General features: G+C 37.4%; 1 pseudogene across 1 annotated transcript in view; it reads right to left on the reverse strand.

Moving 5' to 3' along the window:
- Positions 1 to 436: 436 nt before the first annotated feature.
- The window catches only part of LOC308610727 (3-hydroxyisobutyrate dehydrogenase, mitochondrial-like), a 28903-nt pseudogene continuing 5659 nt past the window's right edge, over positions 437 to 23680 (reverse strand). Inside the window, exon 3 of the transcript in view lies at positions 437 to 1656. The product of the transcript in view is annotated as a 3-hydroxyisobutyrate dehydrogenase, mitochondrial-like (transcript). The remainder of the gene's footprint in view (positions 1657 to 23680) is intronic.

Raw genomic sequence — 23680 nt, forward strand, 5'->3', positions numbered from 1 at the left:
CTCGAGGATAGATTTTATCCTGTTGAAAACAATTTTAGTTTTATTTGTAAAGTGGAGTAAATAATATCCTGAGTGAAGTAGGCAGCGTTTTAGCTGAAGATGCTTAGGAATCAAACTTTTGAAAAAGGCCAATCAGCTAGCTAGCTAGCAGTTACCATCAGTGGCTTGCAGAGAAAAAAATTACAGATGATATGTTTGCTAAATAGATAAAAAGAATAAGCAGTTTAGAATGGGTGAAAAATCCCAGGATCTACTGTGACCTAGACCAGAGGTGCCTAAACTTTTTGGAACCAGGGACCGGTTTCCTGGAAGCAAATTTTTCCAGGGAGGGGGGGCGGGGTGTGTGAGGTTCAGGCGGTAATGTGAGGCATAGGGAGCAGCAGATGAAGCTTAGTTGGCTTGCTTGCGACTCACCTCCTGCTGTGCAGCCCGGTTCCTAAGAGGCTGTGGACTGGTACCCGTCCAAGGCCAAGGGGTTGGGAACCCCTGACCTACACACTCAAAAGCAGACAGCTGACCTTTGATTAAGCCCATTTTCCTGTGGAGTGAGCCATAAGGGGCTCCAAGACACAGTTTGGTTTCAATGTTTCAGTGTTCACAGCCAGAGGGCAAACTCAGAATGTCTCCTCCTCTTGCAAAAACTGGACCACGGATGAGAAGTCTTTTTTTTTTGAGTAGCCCTTCACGCACAACATCCCTGCAGATCTGATGGGCTTGACTGCCCAGAAGGACTGGGCTCTTTGTGCTGGTAGCAGAGTCTCATGCTAATCCCAGATCCTTAGCCATTAGTGTTGCTCCAAATCCGCCCTGATAGTAATTAGCCGAGGGAACTCCATCCATCACCCCAGGTACAGGATTATAAGTGTCACTTGACCAACATTGTCCTGAGCTCGTATTTAGGATTTTAGCCAAGAGTTTTGGGTCAAGCCCTAACCTGAGTCCCAGATTCATAGCTTCAGCAGTTCCAATCCTACTAATAGCCAGCAGCAAGTTTTTGCAGATCTTCGAAGCCTGGCCAGTCCCAACAGCTCCACGATGCACCACATGGGAGCCCATGCACCACAGCAGCTCAACCCCTCCCATCCTAAGTGTGAGGTGGCCAGATCGAGCCATTCCCACACTACCAGAAACAGGGGCATCCGTGAAAACCGCTCCCATTTTCTCAACTTCTTTGGCCAATTCTCCGAAAACCATAGGATCAACAGTACTGGAATCTATTAATAGTGAGTCTTTCTTCACTTTTTTTTGAATTCCATTTGCTCCACAATAAGCTTCTAGTGCATTGATGCATTGTAATAATTCTGTCACCTTTTTCGGCTACATCCCCTGCAGAAGACACTACAGGGTTCATCTGCATCTAGAAGCTCTTTGCATGAATCAGGGAACACATCAACAATGGTGAGTGGCTAGCCATGTTTCATGAGCTCTTTTGCCACTGGACTCCCCACGTTGCCTACTCCAATGAATCCAACTGGAGTCTTGGAAGCTACTGACCTAGAACACAGCGCTGCAAGGCTGGCCACCACTGGTTGCTGCAGACGACTCCCTGTACCGGAGGCCGGAGGTGGCTCCACGGAGACGGAAGGAGGCTGCCACGCTGCCCGTGCCCCTCCTTCCCACGGTGACCTCCTCGACTCCCGGCTCACCCACTGGCTGCTATAGGGTGCGTGATGCGGAGGGCCGGCTCGGCTGTGGCGATTCTTAATACCTCTTTGGTACTAGGTTACACATACAGTTTCACCTAGTGAGCGATTTAACAGAAGGAATTTTTTTCTACGGCATTTTTGCGGCACAGCAGATAGAAGCGAGGTCACTATTTCTTTGAAAAACTGAATTAAAAATTTATAGAAAGTCATGATTCATTCTACAAATATGCTGAGTCAAAGAAACGTGAAAATTGATGCGATGGAGGAAGAGCGCTAGACTTCCCTGATGCTCAACTGGCACCTTTCTTCTGGTGTCAGAACATGGTTGTGTAACTCCTTTAATCCCAGTGGATTTTCCAAAAATTCCAGAATCTTCAGATTTTGGTAGCCTCTGTTTACTGCCTTTGCCCCCCTATGCCAAACCCCACCCCACCCCGCACACATTCATTTTTTACCAGTTGTCCTCCGGGGTGTTTTTCTTTATAGAGTTATTGCAGCAGTTTGTTAGACTACTGACCCCCAGTGCAAATGCCCCTCCCCCCGTTTTCTCACCCTGTGTAGTTTTGTTCCACCTTGACCTGGGCTTGGTCACGTGACTTGCTTTGGCCCAATGGCATATCAAGAGCTGAAGCTTGAAGAGCACTCGTGCTTTAGGGCTTGTCCTCATGGAAACCTGACATGTTAGGAAGCCTGGCTAACCTAGTGGAGACTAGGCACAGGCCACAGCCAGCACCAATGGCCAGACATGTGAAAGCAACCAGCCCCAGTCCAGCAACCAGATGATGGCAGCCTCAGTAGTCACCTCAGGTGAAAGCAAGATAGATCCACCCAGGAGATCCCAGCCCATTCTGCTGATTCACAAATTGTGAGGAGATAAAGTGCCTGCTGTTTTAAACCACCAAGCTTAGGAGTAGTTCATCACACAGGAAGAGATATAACTATCTTTACTGTTAGATTATCTTCCCATTTTATACCATGTTTCCCCTCAAACGACTGTTCCTTAATCCAAGATTCTAGAAAAGAAATTAACAACTGATGAGGCTGATAGAGCCTTAACATTTTTTATAAGTTTTGTAAACTTTTAAAATAACTGTTAATAAAATCAATATTTATTTGATCACAAAATTATTTTCTTCAGTTGCCTTAAGAAGTAATGCAGAATTGTACTAAGTTTATACATTTGGAGGCTCTAAAAATGTGTTATTCCTTGGATTCAAGTCCTAGTGTACTTTATGTGGGCATTCACGTTTGCAAAATGATTCCAGGAAAGTTGCGATTTCATTTTACAACTTTGGCCTAAGGAGTCTTATGATATTTTACCTGAGAAAAAGAACACATTAATTCCACTTTCAGCTATTAAACCCATGGCTTCCTGTATTTTCTAAATTCCCTATCAGTGAAGAAGACTATGTATAGCGTACAAGACTGTCATGATTAGGAGGAAGGTAGTACAGAAAGAGCCCATCAAATTAGGCATTGCCCAGTCATGTCAGTATACTAACGTGGCGAGCCACAGGCAGCTTGAAGCCTGGAAAAAAGACAGATACAGTGTAATGATTATCCTAAGGATCCGGATAATGATTCCCATGATTTTGTTTTAAATATTAATGGCAGAGGATTCTGGGGAAATGGTGGTGGCTACAGAGAAGATTTTTATCCCTGAATATGCCACCCCTCCCCTAAATACACAACCCCCCACCCCCACAAAGAAGAAAGAAAAGCATCTAGGATAGCAAGATCAAAAACCCACAGACAACATCTACAACAAGGTGTCCACATTAACTGCAACATACAGCCAGGTAGGAACAAACCAACAACAGGAAAAAGACCTACATATGTGTATCCCAAGGTGTGTGGGAGGAAGACGAGGGAAGGACTCTCTCTCTCTTTAAGGAGAGCCAAAGGTTACTATGGTTCATGAACTCACTGAGATTGAAAAACTCACTGAGAACAGCGGCAGAAACCGGGAGTGAATGTTGCAGGCTCCACTTTGCAGCTGAGTGCAAGAACTTTGAAATGTTCTGAGGATGCCAAGTGTTCTGGGGTCTGTGAAACCTTGACACCTATCAAACCAAAGCACCATTCCAGAACAAATCCCCATACTCAACAAGGACAGGAAAGAGGAGGCCTGGGTAAATGGGCATAGGAGGGCCGAGGAGGAAGATTTTAGAAATTTTAAGGTCATTTTTTAAAATTATGTTGTGGGGCCTCCCTGGTGGCGCAGTGGTTGAGAGTCCGCCTGCTGGGACACAGGTTCGTGCCCCGGTCTGGGAAGATCCCACATGCCGCGGAGCGGCTGGGTCCGTGCACCATGGCCGCTGAGCCTGCGCATCCGGAGCCTGTGCTCCACAACGGGAGAGGCCACAGCAGTGAGAAGCCTGCGTACCGCAAAAAATAAATAAATAAAAAAAATTATGTTGTGAAAATAATAGAAGATAGTGAGCCCTGGAGTTCTGAAGCTAGAAATTATATTCTGATCTATGTTTCCCTCCTAAAGTGGAAACTTATTTCATTTAAAAATGAGCGACAGAAGAGTATTCCATTCACATCCTGTAGAAAATCAGTGAGAAAAAAAAAGAAAAAAGAGGGGTGAAAAGAAAGTTCCAGCAAATCCTGAAAACGTCACAGAAAGACACGTCCACAGAACAAATGAAATTTATTGCCTGATATTGCGGAAAAAGTAAAAGAAATTTTCAAAGGAATAGAAACTGGTTTTAAGAAAAACATAAAAGAAATTAGAAAAATTCAGAAATGAAGTGATTGGAGAATAGCAAGATTTGAAAAGGTGAAAAATTCAGTAAGTAATTTGTTTAAAAAAAATCATGTCTCGAGAGAAGGTTAAACTAGAAGGAACACAAGTTTGAATAAACACAGTGGATAATGTCTCCTTGGAGAAACAGCTGATTTCAAATCCAGCATAAGAAATGAACAAGATGTTCCTGGTACCTCTTGTCATATAAGAGAGCTGGGAAGACTTCAAAGACTACTGTGGTTGTGTGGAAAGGACTCAGGAGCCAACTTGAACAGGATCCGTGAACCTAAGAGGGGACAATCTCTGCATCGATATTTATAACAACCTCACTGAAAACAACAACAAAGCAAGAAAATACCTCATTAGTCATCTTTGGAAGAGTCAACCTTTCTCTCTCTTGTTTTTTCTTTTTTTGTAAAACTGGTAAATAAAATAAAAGAAACATTTATTCTTCCTTTCCTAATTAAACTGTAACTCAGGGCAACCAAGTAGTTGATGAAATAATGTTCTAGCTAGTAAATGAATAATCATCTAGTTAGTAGAATATCACCATTTGGTACCCTTAATAAATTAATGGATCTAGACATTGATCATTAATGGCTGCAACGTCACAGTAAGACAGACACTTTATAGTTCCTTTTGGAATTCATCAGTATTATCTATGAAGTAAACTTGACAAAAAAATCACACCTGAATTATGTCAGTGCTCTAGATCTATCTACCAACTGACAGTAAATACATGGACCAAAGGAGCATGATAAACATATAAGCAGAAAGGGGATGCAATCAGCATAATCCAGACAGTTGGGAACCCTACTGGATGAATGCTTTGAATTCAAGGACAAATACTTGCAAGAAAAATGAGCAAACTGAGTTCTTTTAAACCTATACTTTAAAAGAAATTGTGTTTGGATCAGCAATCAAATAAATAATGGTTATTAAAATAAAAATACATTTAGAGGACAATCAAGGAAACATGAACTGACTGGCTATTTGTTGATATTAAGGAATCATTATTATTTGCGGATGTGTGATAATGACATAGTTGAGCTTAAAAAGGGCAGTTCTTGCATTTTAGAAATATGGATACTGACGTTTTCACTGAGAAAAAGAAATCTGGGATTTGCTTTAAAATTGCTGGGGATGATGGTGGTAGTAGTAAGAGAGGGTGCAGAGACAATCTATTGGCCTGAAATGGACATTTGATGAGAACAATGGATGAAAGTTTCTACTTCTTTCTCTTTATTTCTGTAGATGTTTGAAATTTTCCATACTAAAACATGTTTTATAAATGTAGATGGCTTGCAATGTGCTCTTCTGAGCTCTCAGAAGGCAAAAAGCCATTCTTAAATTAGGAGCTTTCTTCTCTAGCCAAGAATTCTAATGATAATTTTGTCCCAACTGGCCAGTGCACTCAGATTGCTCTGAGATCTGTTGGTGGGAAAAAATCAGCACAAACAATAAAGAGGCTCTTCAGTCTTAGAAGAAAACAACAAAGAGTAAAGGCTGCTGCTAGGTCTGGGGCAATAGTGTAGTTACCAGTATAAGACAAAATATTAGTTTCTTCCAAAATCCACCTGTTACTACTGTGTATACTTTTGCAGCAAAGTATCTTTTCTACGTTGTCAGCATTAAAGTAAATTTACTATTTAGGTAGCATTTAAATTATCATATACTCAAAGCCTAGAAAGAATCCCCTAGGCTGAAATGACGTTAAATCTTAGTTGGGCCATTGCAGTGTATTCTCCAGTCTTACTTGCTTTGTCTATAACTGTCGTAAAAAGGTGTGAGGAGATCTGCCAATATTAATGCCAGGATTCAAAATGAGTTCTTTGTAGCTTGCTTCCTTCAGGATCTTCTGCCCTCAGACCCATGTATTTACTTAATGCCTCAGATTATTGTATATGTCACATCTTTCCAACTAGAAGACAAGCTCCTTTAAGGGCAGTGACTAGTCTCATCAACATCGAATTTACTCCAACACCAGTGCTTTCAAAATGTGTGTTGTTTAGTATATGTCTGATCGTAAGAAGTTATAGAAACATTTCTACTCTAACTAAATAATAATGATACTACTACTACTATTTCTACTACTACTGCTAATAAAATGTATGAAATAGAGTATAAATGGGAAAATAAAGATCACACTGGAAATCCCAGACTATAAAATGAATGATCCCAAAGCCACTGGCCAATCCATCGACTGTAAACAGTTACTTGTGAATTGGTCAACATTTAAATGCATAATTGAGACAAGGGTTAAAACAAATTTTATTACCAAAAAACACAATTTTTATACCTACAATTTTTGAGCTCAACTAACCTGTAGTTTTAACAGAAATAGATGAGATTCAAAGTATTCATTCAGTTTCCTAAGTGATCCATTCCCTATCTTTCCTTATGAAACAATCAGTTACAACTCTAATAATTTGTCAAGGATTCACCAATCTCTACTTCCTTTATTTTCCAAGGTTTGGTATCATTACAGAATCAAGTCCTTTGGCGGAATTTAATAGTTTCAAAATCCCTCAGCAATATTATTCACTGGGATAAAATAATATGAAAATTTAACAAACACTGACTATGTGCTGAGAAATGATCCTTCAGTGATTCACTCAAGGTGGAGACTAGCATTCAGGCTACACCTGAGGTAGAATTTGAATTCCAAAGTGGACCTTTAAACCACAGCTCATCTTCTCTTTTTAAAACCATCAGAAAGAAGCCTGTTGCCTGACCTTTGAGATTCTGCAAAGAGACCATATTTAGATCTTTTGTCTCTTTTAACTTCCCTAGTCCCCTTCTCTACTTTCAGAATAGTGATTCCCAGATAAGTACAATGAGTTCAAACAGTGTGGTTAAAGGGGTAATTAGTCTGCTCTGCAGCCAAGTTACTCACAGAATAAATAAGTTGGCTTTCACAGTTGTTAGCTTCTTCCTGGGCTTTGTTTAGAGGGGTCTCAGCTCAAGCAAGCAACCTGTCAGCAGCCTGAAATAACTCTGTGGAAATCTAATGGCATATATGTAAAATATGTCTATGAAACCTTTTATTCAATCTTAGGTGCATAATTTTACTACTTCTTTAGGCCTGGAAAAGGATATTCAGCTACAAAAGGACAGAAAAGAAAATGTGTAGAATACCGCATGCCCTCCTCACACCCTAGAACCTTATTTTACCCGTTTCATCAGAAAATGATGTATACTGTAAGAAACATTTTTTAAATTAGTTGATCAAATATTTAAGTGCACTAAGTCTCTGTATTTATTAAAGCAAATATAGTTACCTTTCTGTCCCTTTCTAAAAGAAAGCAAAAGATACAGTTCTTTTTTCTTAAGACTCAGGGTTTATGGATATTAATTATTACACTATATTGACACCCAGACATGTTTATAGGAGGCTTTTGAGACATACAGAGCTATTTATTCCCATACCAAATGGCACTTCTTTTTCCTCTGCCTTCTGCTTGTATTTTTTCTGTTGCGATTATATCCTACTAAGGCTGCTACATGTCTTTGTTTGAGTTGAGGTTCTGAAGGTAAGACTGTATAGTCTCCTTTTTACAGAATAATAATGGGTTTTATGACTGTTTGCCTTCAGAAGCCTCTTTTTCCACTCATTCTCATTTCATATCTATGGTGAGGTGTTGAAAACAGATGAGTTAGTTCTGAACTGGTGATATATAAATCAATTATTATTTGATTCATATTCAAGGCAGCTCCTCCTAAAATAGCGGCCTTCCTGCCTGTGGGATGTAGTCTAACCTACTGCCTGGATCTACACCCACCAACATCCATATTTTGTCTATTGTTACCTTGGACACTTGTAGGAACTGAGTGAGTTTCTGTTTCTATAGTGTCCATTGACAGACAAATGAATAAAGAAAATATGGCACATATGTAGAATGGAATGTTATTCAGCCTTAAAAAATAAGGGAATCTTGCCATTTGCAACAACTTGGATGAACCTTGAGGGCATTATGCTAAGTGAAATACGTCAGAGAGAGAAAGACAAACACTGCATAATCTCACTTTTACGTGTAATCTAAGCTGCTCTCACAGAAACCGAGTAGAATGGTGGCCGTCAAGGGCTGGGGAGTGGAGGAAATGGGGAGTTGTTGGTCAAAGGGTATAACCTTCCAGTTATAAGATGAATAAATCCTGGGAGTCTGATGTACAGCATGGTGACTATAGTTAACAACACTCTATTGCATACTCAAAAGTTTCCGAGATAGTAGATCTTACATGTTCTCATCACACACACACACACACACACACACACACACACAAAAGGTAATTGATTGTGTAAGGTCATGGATGTGTTAACTAACCTTATTGTGGTAATCACTTTGCAATATATACATGTATCAAATTATGATGCTGTACACCTTAAACTTATACAGTGTTACATGTCAATTACATCTTAATAAAACTGGAAAGAAGAAAAAGATTCACATGGAGAAGGGTGAGGCTGGTAGAAAAAAGCCACTGCCTTGAGCAGTGGGCGGAGGTGGGCGGAAAGCCATGGGCCTCTATTAGCACTGCTGGGTAGGTTCTGTTCCCACGTGTGGGGAGGGGGTAGGACAGCACAGCTGTGATCCTTATTGCAGACCCTAGGCAGCCTCAGGCAACTTTTCAAAGTTAGATGCTGAAAACCAATAAATGAAACTATAAGGAAGAATTACATAAATGCCTTTATTCTACTTCTGGTCCTCTTGGCAACTTTTTCCATCTAAAAGCTGCACCCTGCAGTTCTCAAAGCAGGAACATTAACATGGATCAGAAGTTTCCAAACTTTTCATCATCAACCCCTACACCAAAAGAAAAGTTGAAATTTTATGACCCCTAGTAGATGAAGTACCTTGTGTGTTTTTCACATTTATCAAGAGAACATTTAACAGTTACCTACTATGTGCCAAGAGAAAATAAAAATAAGACACAGACTTTCAATGCAGACTTTGTTCCGGTATTATTCTTCGTTTTGACTTCAGTATAAGAACTATTGAGCTATTTGCTGTCCCAATAAGGGGATAAGCAGACGATGACAGAATCCTGTGATCTCTTCCCAAGTTTGCAACTACAGGGTTGGTCCTACAATTGCTCAGTAACTTTGTATTTTGATTTAAGGGGAAACTAAACGAACTTCCTGTCCCAAAGTAACTCTGCTTTGTGGAGACTGGAGGTGCCCTGCAATTGACTCAAGATACTGTTTATTTGTTTAAACAGTTCAATGAGTAGTTTCTATTTAACAAGTGAGCACAAATTTTCACAACAGTACCTACCCCATGACATAGCTCAGACGAAAACTCTGAGGGAAAGGAAAACTATATGGGCAAAAAGTCCAGGTTCCATCCACTGTACATGGGATATTGATAGGCTTGTAAAACTTACAGAGGTACCTGGAGGTACCCAGGAGCCCTGGGTATTTAGTATACAGATCAGCAAAGGATGGTGGAAAATAAGACGACACCAGGTCAGGGGACAAATTAAGCAGGTGAAGCTGGTCCTTTATACTCTTTTCCCTTCTGATACACCACTGCTCTGTCATGTCCAGAATATGTTCTGTATCCTCAGTAGACCTACACACACACACACACACACGTGTAGCACACAAACATGCATGCATGCATGCATGTACACATACATGGACTTCCCAGTCTTCTCAGTTAAAATTCAGCTTGTAGTAACTAAAGAAAATTTATAATGCTCTATATTTTATAGAGTTTAAAAATACTTGCACTTTAAGAGAAAACTTTTCATGTCTGAAAATCCCTTCTCACGAAGGAAGTTATTTCTGATATTGGAGGTTGACAGTTTCACAGAGAAAACTTCAGGAGCACAGAGATATGCCTGACCCTCTCCACACGCACCATCTGGGGAGAATTCACCAACACAGAGGCTCAACCCCTCTGCTAAGTCAAAATCAAGTATCCCAACATCATTATTTCACAGAGAATACCCTACCTCATGTTAGGCATTCATATGTATTTTATTTGTTGAAGAGAGGAAGAAGATATAAAGGAGGGAATCATCCGAAATTACAGAGGACAGCATTTAAGTCAATATAGATATTTAAATTTAGGGTAAAATTAAATGATAATTTGAAATTATATGTGGAGTTTTATTTACTAAAGAATATTTTGGAAAGTTCAACTCCTATTTTCACTTATATTTTCAGAGAAGGTATTTGGTCCAAATGAAGAATACCCTCAATTATTGTTCTTTTATTGCAAGCAAAAAAGGATTTATACTTCTTTTCATGAAATATGGTTGTTTGACAACAGAAGGATAAATATTTTATATTTTTAGAAACAACAGTCAGGCTACTGATATTCGTAATTAGTTTTAATAAATCTGAATGCTTCTTATCATCTACTCTTTAGCTTGTCCCTGAGGAGTTGAATACCTCCGGGAAGATACGTGCCCCAGACCCGTAAATATGCAGTTCACAGAGCCCACCACCAGAGGGCAATAAAGAAGTCAAATCTTGAAACCATGGAGTGAAAATAGTGGGAGTTTAAATAAAAGCAACATTTCACAGTATGCTTTTCTGACCAACGTTATATCTAATAACTTAATGGATTGTATGTACATGGATTCTGAAAAGTCAGCAGCACACTTCACTGGTCAATTTCTATGATAAGGGGAACGTAATTGGAGTGTAGAAAAACAGTATACTTACATCTTAAAATTCCACCCCTACAGAATCTACTACTCACTATTGAAAAATGGTAAGAAGAATAGCTTTCTGTGTCTCAGTCACCAGTTAACATTTTCAAGAGTAGAATTTATCTTCCTATGATGCTCAAATACACAGGAGAAATGCATATCTAGGACAATGGATAAACTCTATACGACATGTGAAAATAATTATTCAAATGGAAAAAGTAAAAGATCTACAAGGAACAGTTTTATATGCATTAGTGTGGATATATACATAAAGAGGCTCTAAGAAACATAAAAATCACTTCCAGGAAGTAATTTTAGGTAGAAGAGAATTAACATGGATGAGGAAGAAAAGAGAGTTGGTTTTAAGATAGTTTCATTTACTTGTTTTTTTGTGTTTATTTATTTGTTTTATTTATTTGGTCTTTGGAATATAAGGAAACAGTGGCTTTCACATCCGTATCCCAGTGGAACAAAGGGACCGAGGTCTATACTGGAGCCCAGCCATTGTTTGACTATCTTGTAATAATACTGGTGAAATACAGCCAAATCATTTGAACTACAAGCATCCTCTCTGACAATAATCTTAAGACATCAACATTATAAATTAAAGAAAGGAAAGAGAGAATACTGTTTTCTTTAGAGAGAAAATACAGATTCTGGATCAAATCAATAATGTCAGCAAACCTCACGGGTATAAAATATTCTGCTGCCTATCATTCAGGTCATGCCTCTAGAAGAGGGAAACTGGGTGATAATTTCCCCAGATTTTATATTTAATTCAAATATTTTAGGTAAGAGGCATCTCTAGTAAAGCACTGTATCATTGATTTTTTCCAATAGGATAGCTCACAGGAGTTCCTCTTTCCTTCTCAAATACATATGGGGAAATGGAACTGGGTGTGGGTTAGAGGAACTATCTAAATAGAGCATAGTAATCAACAGTTTGTTTTTTAAAAATAGAAATTTCTATTTAAATTGTTTCCAGAGACAGAAACACACAGAGACAATTCCATGTGACAACAGTGGAAGAGACCAGAGTGATGCAGCTGCAAATCAAAAAATGCCAACACCAGTGATTGATGGCCACCACCAGAATCTGGTTAAGACAAAGAAGGATCCTCCCCTCGAGGCGTCAGAAAGAACATGGCCCTCTCAACACTCTTGAGTTTGATCTTCTGGCCTCTAGAGCTGTGATAAAATAAATTTCTGTTCTTTTAAGCTAACAAGTTTGTGGTATCTTGTTATGGTAGCCCTAGAGATAACAGTATTTGATTCCTGAGATGGCAACTGTATTCTGGCTATGTAATGACTATTCCAAGATGATCAACAGACACAAAGATAAAGAAAGGCAAAACTGAGACTAAGCCCAGTTCTTTTTATTCCCAGAATAATAAATGATTTTTTAATTAATTTAGATCTCTTTGTCTAACCCCTCTGCTTTTCAAAAGACTATGTGCGACCAATCGAATATTAACATGTTATACTTTCCTTTTACTTCATCTAAAATTATTTCTAATTCCCCTTATGAGTTCTTACTTGACCCATGAATTATTTAGGAATATATTGTTGAATTTCCATTTGTGATTTTCAACAAATTTCTTTCTGTTAACGATTTCTTATTGCATTCTGTTGTCATCTGAGAGCACTCTTTGTATTGTTTATATCCTTTAAAAGTACTGAAATTTGTTTTATGGCCTAGCATATAGTATATCCATGTGCATTGGAAAAGAATGTATATTCTGACGCTGTTGGGTGGAAGGTTTTATAGATGGCTGTTAGGTCTAGTTGATTGATAATGTTGTGCAAGTTTTTTTTTTTCTTGTTGATTTTCTGTCTGTTCTGCTATTGAAAGAAAGGTATTAAAGTATCCAACTATTATTGTAGAACTGTCTGTTTCTCTTTTCCGTTGTGTTGATTTTGCTTCAATGTATTTTGAAGTTCTGTTGTTAGGTGCATAAAAGTTTATAATTATTATACATTCTAGATGGTATAATCATTTTATCAGTTTAAAATATCTTTGTCTCTAGTAAAAATGTTCATCTTAAAATATATTTTTTTCTGATATTTTCTTAGCCACTCCAGTTTTGCTGTTGTTGTCTTGTTTTGTTGTGTTGTTACTGTTATGGTATATCTATTCCAACACTTTTACACTTCACCTATATATTTTCTTGACTCTAAAGTGGGTCACTTTCTTGTTGATGTTATATACATATATAACTGTATATTACATTCAAAAATTACATATATAATAACAAATTATGGCAGACTTTGAACTGGACCTTTTATTTTTTTCCGTATGCAGGCCTCTCAGTGTTGTGGGCTCTCCCGTTGCAGAGCACAGGCTCCGGACATGCAGGCTCAGCGGCCATGGCTCACGGGCCTAGCCGCTCCGCGGCATGTGGGATCTTTCCAAACCGGGGCACGAACCTGTGTCCTCTGCATCGGCATGCGGACTCTCAACCACTGTGCCACCAGGGAAGCCCTGAACTTCACCTTTAAATGAGTATGATTTAGACAGTAGAGCTTCCCTACCAAATGCAAATAACTCACTTGAACTCTCTTTTTTGTAAAGGACAGACCGATTCTTCCAAGGGGAATTCTTGAACTCATTAGATATGTGATATTCATTATAATTAGTTGCATTTAACACCACAGAAAGGACTTGATCAAAGGCTATTTTACTCTTTTCTTCCTCACTGGATGATTAGCTAGGTTCATTTTTAAATGGAAGATATACTCTAGATATTTCAACGTAGGGCATCTCTTCCTTTCAAATCTCAGAAAGAAAGGTGTGCTTCAGTTTCCCTGCAGAAAGCTCTAGTATCTTGCCCCCCTTTTGAAAGAGGAACGAATCCTTCTTTCTCTATTCTTCTTTGTCTTCTTCCCTTCATCAGCAATGAGCCTCTTTATCATTTTTGTCAGCCCAAAGAATAATTTTTCTCTTTCCAGGCCATTCAAAAATTGTACACTACAAAGTAAACAGGAAGAGCTTTATTTATAAAAATAAAACAGCTATGGCATTAGTTCTTAAAGAGTATAAAATTTTGATCCCTCATTCCAACAAAAAGTCTTGTTAGCATTTAGGGTTCAATGAGAGGCAATAAACAAAAATGTTTTGGTGACTCATTTGACATCTTTACTAATAGGTTTGAATTCATACTGGTGAATATCAGACATATTTGTGTTAGGCAATTAAAATTAAATTATATCTAGAGGTCTTTTAAGTTACCATATTAACATTAACAAGTAATCTTAGAACTCATCTTGAAAGTAAAAGGTACTTTTATACTTTATAATGAAAAAATCAATAAAATGTGCCTTTATGCAGAGAAAATGTAATTATAATACCAATTAATGTTAACTGGTCACTTTTTTATTGAAGTAGAGTTGACATACAATATTATGTTAGCTTCAAGTGTTCAACATAGTGATCCAACATCTAAATACATTTGAATTGGTCACCATGATAAGACTAGTAACCATATATCACCATACAAAATTATTACAGTATTATTGACTATATTCCTCATGCGGTAGATTGCATCCCCAAGACATTTATTTTATAACTGGAGATTTCTACCACTTAATCCCCTTCACCTATTTCTCTCAGTCCCCATCCCCCTTCCCCTCTAGTAATCACCAGTTTGTTCTCTGTATCTACAAGTTTGTTTCTGTTTTCTTTTCTTTGCTTTATTTTTTTAGATTTCACATATAAGTGAAATCATACAGTATTTGTTCTTCTCTGTCTGACTTATTTCACTTAGCACACCTAGTACTCTAGGTCAATCCATGTTGTTGCAAGTGAAGATATTTCATTCTTTTTTAGGACTAAGTAATATTTCATTATATATATGTGTATATGTACACCACATCTTCTTTATCCATTCATCTATTTATGGACACTAGTTTCTTCCATATCTTGGCTATTATAAGTAATGCTCCAATGAACAGAGGGGTGCATACATCCTTTCTTATTAGTGTTTTTGTTTTCTTTGGATAGATACTCAGAAGTTGAACTGTTGCATCATATGGTAATTCTATTTTTAACATTTGGGGGAACCTCTGTACTGTTTTCCATAGTGGCTGCACCAATTTACATTCCCACTAACAGTGCACAAGGGTTCCCTTTTTGATGATGGCCATTCGGACAGGTGTAAGGTGATATCCCACTGTGGTTTGGATTTGCATTTCCCAGATGATTAGTGATATTGAGCATCTTTTCATGTGTCTTTTGGTCATTTGTATGTATTCCCAAAGCAATGTAACCCCGATCAAAATACCAATGGTATTTTTCACAGAATTAGAACAAATAATCCTAAAATTTGTATAGAATCATCCAAACAAACAAACAAAAAACCTCCAATAACCAAAGCTATATTGAGAAAGAAAAACAAAGCTGGTGGTATGACATGCACTGATCTCAGACTATACTACAAAGCTATAGTAATCAAAACAGTATGGTATTAGCATAACAACAGACACATAGGTCAGTGGAATAGAATAGAGAGCCCAGAAATGAACCCACAGTTATGTGATCAATTAATCTACAACAAAGGAGGCAAGAACATACAATGAAATAAAGACAATAAATGGTGTTAGGAAAATTGGACAACTACTTGCAAAAGAGTGAAACTGAATTATTTCCTTACACTATACATAAACATAAATTTAAAATGGATTGAAGACTCACATTTAAGACCTGAAACCATAAAACCCCTAGGAAAAATACATTGACATCGATCTTAGCAATATTTTTTGGGGGTCTATCTCCTCAGGCATGGCCAACAGAAGTAAAATTAAACAAGTGTGATTATATCAAACTGAAAACCTTTTGCAGAGAGGAGAAAACCATCACAAAATGAAAAGGTAACTTACTGAATGAAAGATTTTTTCAAATGATATATCTGATAAGGAGTTAATATCCAAATTATCTAAAGAAATCATACAATTTAATATCAAAACCCCCCAGATATTCCAATTTAAAAATCGGCAGAGAACCTGAACTCGTTACTTTTTAAAGTGTTTGATACAGTACTTAGATGCATTCTTTTTTCATTAGCCTTGAATATCAATACTCTTAACGTCTCCGTTTATAAATGAAGAAATTAAGGAATGGAGAGATAAATGACTTGTCTAAGGTACAAAGCTTATTACAAAAAAGATTATACTAAACCAGACCTCTGATTCAGATTCCTATACTTTAATCATTATGGCTTACTGCAGAAGATTAGAGACAGAATTTGACATTGAAAGCTTAGATTCCAGTTTTTAATGTGACTTCTTCACCATGCCTTTATGTCTAAGGGAAAAAATTCTGGTCTGTACTGCCATTAATGATAATACTGCTTTAGAGAAATGTTCTGGAGGGAAAGGATATTATTCAAATTTATTTTTAAAGTTTTTTTTTGGTTTGACTTTGTTTCTTAATTTTCTCATGCTAGGATGGGAGGGCAAACCAAACCTAAACTAACAATACCAACTATATGTGTGTGCGTGTGAGTGTGCCTGTACTTATAAGTATGAAAATACATCTTACAAGAAAAGGCAAGGCCAGAATCTATAAGGCTAAGGATTTCGACTTTATCTTAGATGCAAGAGAAAGCAATTAAATGAAAAGATAGTTGTGTAGACACTAGGCTGTTCAAGTAGAGCAAAGGAGAAATGGTAGTGGCTAAGATGGTGGCAATGAAGATGAAGAGAAACATTATGTATGTGATGAGAGGGAGAGAGAGAGAGAGAGAGAGAGAGAGAGAGAGAGAGAGATGAGATTCCAGAGGACCTAATGATGCAGTCTATGCAGAAAGTGAAGAAAAGGAAGGAATTGAGGACCATTCCCAGGTTTTTGCACTGAGTTAGTTTTTGTGTGAATCATGGCACCATTCACTGAGGAAGAAAAGATTTGCAGGATGGGACAGTTTGGAAGAAGGAATAATTGAAGTTTCATTTTAGACATCTTAGTTGTAGAGACGTCAAGCAGCGTTCCTCATATTTCTCCAATGAAAAGAATCACCTGGGGATCTTATTGCACATATGGATTATCACCTTTTCTGCTAGAACTTCTGGTTTGGTAGTCTGAGTTGAACACAAAGTACTGGATTTTCTCACACTGCAGAAGAAAAAAAACACACTGAAGGAGGTGGGAAAGAGCTAACCTAAGTAACTTTGGAAAACAGTATTTTAATATACTGTAATTAACCATGCAGAATATATACTGAAAAGCTAAAGACAAAAAAAAATGTACACAAATATTGAACTTGTTAGTAAATTTATTTTTCACACGCGTACAGGTTAATGATTTTTAAATATTTTATGTGTATTCCAGAATTGAGCAAATGACTAAATAGACTGCAAATAATGAGAATCAGGTTTCTAATTGTTAAAGAGTGACAAATAAGGAAAGGGTAAGGGAGGCTAGAATAAACCCTGTGGTGTTGGATTGGAATCAAGGTATCAATTTGAATTCATATATCAATTTGAAGTTATATATATATGTAGGTAGACAGATGATAGATAAGGTGTGTGTGTGCACACGTGTGTGTGTATACACACACACCCAGATAGATAATATGAAAATAGAGATACTTGTATATTTTTATGTATTCGTATATATTTTTTCAGCTCTCTCTGCTGAAAACACAATGAGGTAGCTTGGATAGTGGTAAATCCACCTCATACCAAGATTCTGGTTTCTGAATACCATTATTAATGCAAGGAACAAGAACTTCACGGAGAAATGACTGATTCAAGGCTGAGACAGAGGAAAGTAAAAGATGGGTCTGGAGCATTTTGTGGTGTCAGAAAGTAAGATATTACTCCAAAAATTGTATGGTCATGTAGGAAAAATATAGGAGACAGCTGGAAGGAGTACCAGTGACCAAATATGGAACACTTTGAGAAACAAAACTATTAATGATAGTAATAAATTTTAACCCGTAGAATAAAATAAATATCCACAAGTTCACACTGATGTATGTATATATATGAACAAATAACCAGATAAATACATAAATGAACGAGAAGAACAGCTCTTTCTTATACTCAAATTATAGTTAATAAATGTAGAGGGAATGATGGGAATAGAAAATGAACAACCATCAAACACCACAGTAACTGGTGGAGTCAAAAATTATTGATGGATGCTAAAATTAGTATGGGAAAATTAAACAAGAAGCAGAATATTTGAACAATTTCAAATAATTACAAAGGGAAAAATAGTGATTTTGCAGCTATCATTATAACTAAGTCATCAAAGTTAGCATCCCCAGTAGTGAGACATACAGATTTGTTTGTACCTCTAATATGTACTGAAAATGGCATAATATCTCTCCTGATGTGTTCATGTCAAGAAATTCATATCCTCAGTCTAACCATGAGAAAATATCAAACAAACCCTATTTGAGAAAAATTCTACAAAATGACTGGATAAGATTTTCCATTAGTTCAAGGTCATAACAGACAAAAAAAGACTGAGGAACTATCCTAGATTAGAGAAGAATGGGGAGATATGACAAGCAAATGCAATAAGGGATCCTAGATTTGAATCTGGACCACAAGACAATAGGCAATATTTGAATACGCGTCTATAAATCGTTAGTAGCATTGTGACAATGTAAACTTTCTGCTTTCAATAATTATACTCTAGTAATATAAAATGTTAACATTTGGGGAAGCTGAGTAAAGGGTATATGGGAACTCATACTGCTATGTTTGAAGTTTTTTGATAAATAAGATTTGATAACACAGTTTTATAAAAACTTAGTTTGGACATTTCTGAACCTCTTTTTTGTTCCTTATGGAAGAAAGTTGCTTGTTTAGGGATAATACTAATTCAATGGGGGTAAGATCTACACAGGACCAACCCTAACATTCATAGTGTGTGGCACAGGAAACAACTTTGAATGGCCATTTCAAGGAACAATATACTTAAGTGTATACAATGAGTAAAGTGGATGAACTACACAAATTAATGAGTTGAAAAACCATAGAATCATAGAATTTTCTCACTGTAAAGGCTCTTACTTTCATAACTTTTCATAACTTTTCAGTTCCTATGGGTAAATACCAAAGAGCATGATTACTAGATCACTGTATGGTAAAAGTATGTTTATTTTGTAAGCAACTGCCAAGTATCCCGCTAGCCACAAATGAGATTTCCAATTGTTCTGCATTATCACCAACTTCGGTATTTCAGTTTTGGGATTTTAGCCATTTAAATAGGTGTGTAGTGGTATCTCATTATTGTTCTAATTCAAAATTCACTGATGACATGGAATGTGCAGCATCTTTTCATATGCTTATTTGCCATGTGTCTATTTTCTTTGTTTAACCATAGTAGTTTTGTTGTTTTTTTTTAAACCAAGGCCTGCTAACTCTTGTCCTCCTGTGTCTATTTATGTTGTCTTTTTTCTTTCTTTCTTCTTTTTTTGAACATTTGATCATTTAGTATTTTTCCTGGTTATGTCCTATTATTTTTTATACTAAAATTGGGCTTAACTTATTTTAGGAAACTATAAAGATACCTCCACATTCTGGATGTTGTTATCTTTCTCTTGAAAAGATTTACTTTGGCCCATGGCAGACAGTTACTATAGGGACTGGTAACCTTAGTCCATTCTCAGTTTCAGCTCATTCAAAGCCGTTTTTCAGTCTGTGTGAAGGTTGGTCTATTTCTGTCTTGTCCTTCCTCTATGGGTGTTGCCCTTTGGGATTACCATGTGAATGTTTGGATTCTCCCTATTCCCAACTACCCTTGTATTTGTTAGGCTTTAAATGTAATGGTTCCCGCAGCCCTGTGAGACTAAAGATACACTTAGCTTGTCATTCCATTAGTTGTTGCCTTTAGCTTGAGCTGTTGCCCATTGGCTTCTGTGGTTACAGTCTTTTGAACTCTTTGGCTTTTCAGCTCCTAGGCTGTATGAGCTGAATCAGCAAATGCCCCAAGGACAAAAGCTGCACCAAGTGTCAAGCTTGCGTCTGTGTTTCCCTTCTCCCCACAACTTGGCCCACATGTCTTGGTGTCTCTCTAACATTCAGACGCCAGCGAACAGAAGTTTTCCTACTCGATCCAGCTTGTCTAAAATTCCTTTAGACTTCGCCTGATCTTATGTTATTATTCAACTATCATCTCAATTACCCCAGGAAGAAAATTTACAATTTTATGTTTTATTTTTTCATTTTCTATATTACCTCAGTTTCTGTAGAGACCTTTTACCTCCCTGTTCAGTCTAGTTCCTGTGTTAGCAGCAAGATGGAGATAAGGTGGAGGCTAAGAATACTGGGGGGAAATCACTGATGAATGATATGTCTCGTTCTTTTTGTTTTTTCCTCTCCTTATTTATTACTCTGGCAGCCTACACCTGCCTTTCTTCATTTGACCCAGTTGCCCAAATAAGAAACCCACTCTGGTAAAGACCTGACTTTACTCTCAACAATGTCTGCATGTTAGGATTAGCTAGATGATGAACACCATGCCAGAGTTCTTTGTGTGACACTTTTGCAGACTTTTGTTAGCCCTTTAGTTTGCCTCTTGCAAACGCTGCTCAGATTGTTGAGGTTTTCTAAGATTCTGTAGGTCAAACCTCTCTACCTGCATACCAGATGAGCCCTTCTCTCTTTCCTGACTTCACTTGTGGGAGGTTAGCCCTCGGTTCTTCTTTTTCCCCATCCAATCATAATTGTTCATGAATTCCAAAAGGCCCTCAAAATATCTGTCGTCCCTTTCTCTCTTCTCTTTTTTATCAACACTGTTAAATATTAACCATATATTTGCATACCTCTTTCTTACTTACAGTGGAATATTGGAAGGCTCGCTCATTAAGTGTGAGCCCCACCAAATTAGGACTCATACAACACTCTCCTCCAGGCCAAAACTTTTGATATCCACTGGGTTTTTTTATACTATCTTATATGTATCTAAATTTGTAATGATTTAGTTAATTCCTGAGTTACGTGACAATAAGAAATCAGTCAAATTAGCACTACAGAAGTGCAGCTTAGACCTAGGGACCAGAACCAAGGACCACAAAAACCTGTGAACCAATAAGTTTCACTTGTACTTCATGTTTAACAACTGCTGAGGGTGAATGGGAAGTGAGGGAAAAAGAGTTTAACTTCATATCACAGAAACTTGCACTAAAATGAAGAGGAAAATGACCCAGTTCCTGGTTCAAGTCACTGCAATCTGCTTCAATAAATAATAACAGCACACAAGGAAAACAAACACTATATGATAGGAACAATGGATAATTAATTACCAGATCAGGGAGGACAGATTACACTTGCTATGGGATTTCATTAAAGAAGGATTCCAAAAAGTACTGGCTTCTTCTGAGAAGACTTCTCAGGACAGGTAGCATTTAAACTGAGTCTTGAACAAGTATATAGAGGGTAGGGAACAGGCCTTCCGGGCAGGGAACAGGCACAGTGTCAGGAATGGCACAAAGGCCTTATGGAATACGGGACAAAACTGGCTGAACACAGGAGTGCTACGTGTTGGGGAATATGGGGGAAGGCTGGCTGAGGTTGGTTAAATGAAACATAATTAGACAGAAGAGAAAGTAGGTGGAAAGACACGTGGAAGACTGTGGAAAGCCCCTGAAGATGGAGGTCAGCATAATAATATGAAGAACTCAGTGGTACTTTGACACTGTATGAATGTCTAGGTTTAAAAAATCAGGAAAACACAATAAAAGAATAAACTACCGATATAATGATATGTAATCAGAGGCCAGATACCAAAGAATACACACTGTGTGTTTCCACATATGTCATATATGGTGATAGATAGAGGTCAGCTTAGGTGTTGCCCTGGGAGAGTATGGAACAGAAAGAAGTAACAGAGAACCGTGTAGGCAGTTAGAAATATTTTATAATATCTTGATCTGGTGTTGGATACATGGGTGCATAGAGATGTAAAAATTCAGTTATTAGCAATGTAGTTAACCTACTAGAGTTTTTTTTAATGTATGCGTACATTAAAAAAACCTCTAGTAGGTTAATTAGGCTGTCAGTTGTATGAAGTAAATTTTGGTCAAGGAATAGCCAAGGTAGTAATGCAGTAATAAGTTATAAATGTACTCACTGTGCTCTAGAATGTCACAATTGGAATACAAGAAATATGTGTAAGAAAAAAGACAAGTATTGAATATTGATGGTTGGATGAGCTGAATAAGTTAGATCACTCTACTTTCAATTTAAGAACTTGGCCAGTGTTTGGATACCTTTGAACAAAGAAAAAAAAGAAATACAATTTTTATTACGCATATGCTATGTATCAATTCCTGACTGATATTTTGACACATATAAACATGGGAAATATTGCACCTTGTAACTGAGACAATGAAGATGAGTGAGGTAGCTGGTTTTGACACTAGAGGCTGAGAAAACCATCAGCTCATAATCGTAAGAAGTCTGAAGTCGGAGGAAAAGAATCAAGAGGAAATAGTGGTAAGTGCCAGGAGCTTCTGGAAACTACATCAGAGATGAAGACTCCAGGATTGTTGAGCTTTCTAAGAGTCCCAATAACTCAGGTAAAAACAGAAGGCTTAAAACTGAATCCTGGGGATATATGTATGCACATAGCTGATTCACTTTGTTATACAGCAGAAACTAACACAACACTGTAAAGCAATTATACTCCAATAAAGATGTAAAAAAAACAAAAAAAACTGACTCCTGCAAAGTAACAATTGTTAGGACAAACAGTAAAGAATTATAAGAAAAATAATCACATGCCTGTCCCAACAGAGAAATATCCTAAGCTCCATCTCACCATTTCTCCGATTGGCCTTTCACAAAATACAGTCCCATCAGCTGAATATAGGTTTGTCAAGTAACTGTAAGTAAGACTGAATTAAACAAAAATAAATCAATTCCTTCCTCCAAAACTTTTCAGAGTATGTAATGTAACAAAGTGAAACTTGAATTTCATGTCGGGATGTAGAGTACGGCTCTTCCCAAATGCTTCTGTCTTCTAACTACATTAACATCATCTAAAACCAGTGTTCTGCAGGACAGAGATTGTGAAACGCTGCTCTCATCATGTAAGATATCAAGTCTTTCTGAAAATCCATTCTTCCTTCTGCCCTTTCTTGTGTTGTCCCTGTCACCTGGAATGTCTGTCCTAAGCTCCACCTGCCAAAACCCTACCCATTTTTAGGATCCAAGAGATAATAAAAGGCTTACATTACTGAAAGGCAGAGAAAGAAATCCCTTCCTAGGGATCTACATTTCCTTCCTAGGGAGAAGAAAAATTGTAAAGTATACCACAGTGACCTTAAGTCTATGAATGTAACTATGTTGTGTTACTTTGAGTTCTGTAAAAGTCAATGTGCTACAATATACATGGATATGAATGTTTAATCTCTTACAAGTAGAACTTGCTGATAACTTTCATCATGAGCGAGGTTAATGATTAAGGGAGCCATTGTATTTGGCTCAGCCCTTATAACTAGGGAATATTAAAATTGGAAAGGTCCCTAGATATTAGCAAATCTATCCACCTCATATTCTAAGTAAGGAAACTGAGACCTTCATAGATTGGATATTTATATTAACAAAGGAAAAGGTTATAAGATTGGCAGAACTACCTTTTAGATTAAGAATTTTGAGATTTTTATAG

The sequence above is a fragment of the Mesoplodon bidens genome, assembly GCF_964165515.1.
Source record: "Mesoplodon bidens genome assembly, contig: HAP1_SCAFFOLD_407, whole genome shotgun sequence".
NCBI classification, from domain to species: Eukaryota; Metazoa; Chordata; class Mammalia; order Artiodactyla; family Ziphiidae; genus Mesoplodon; species Mesoplodon bidens.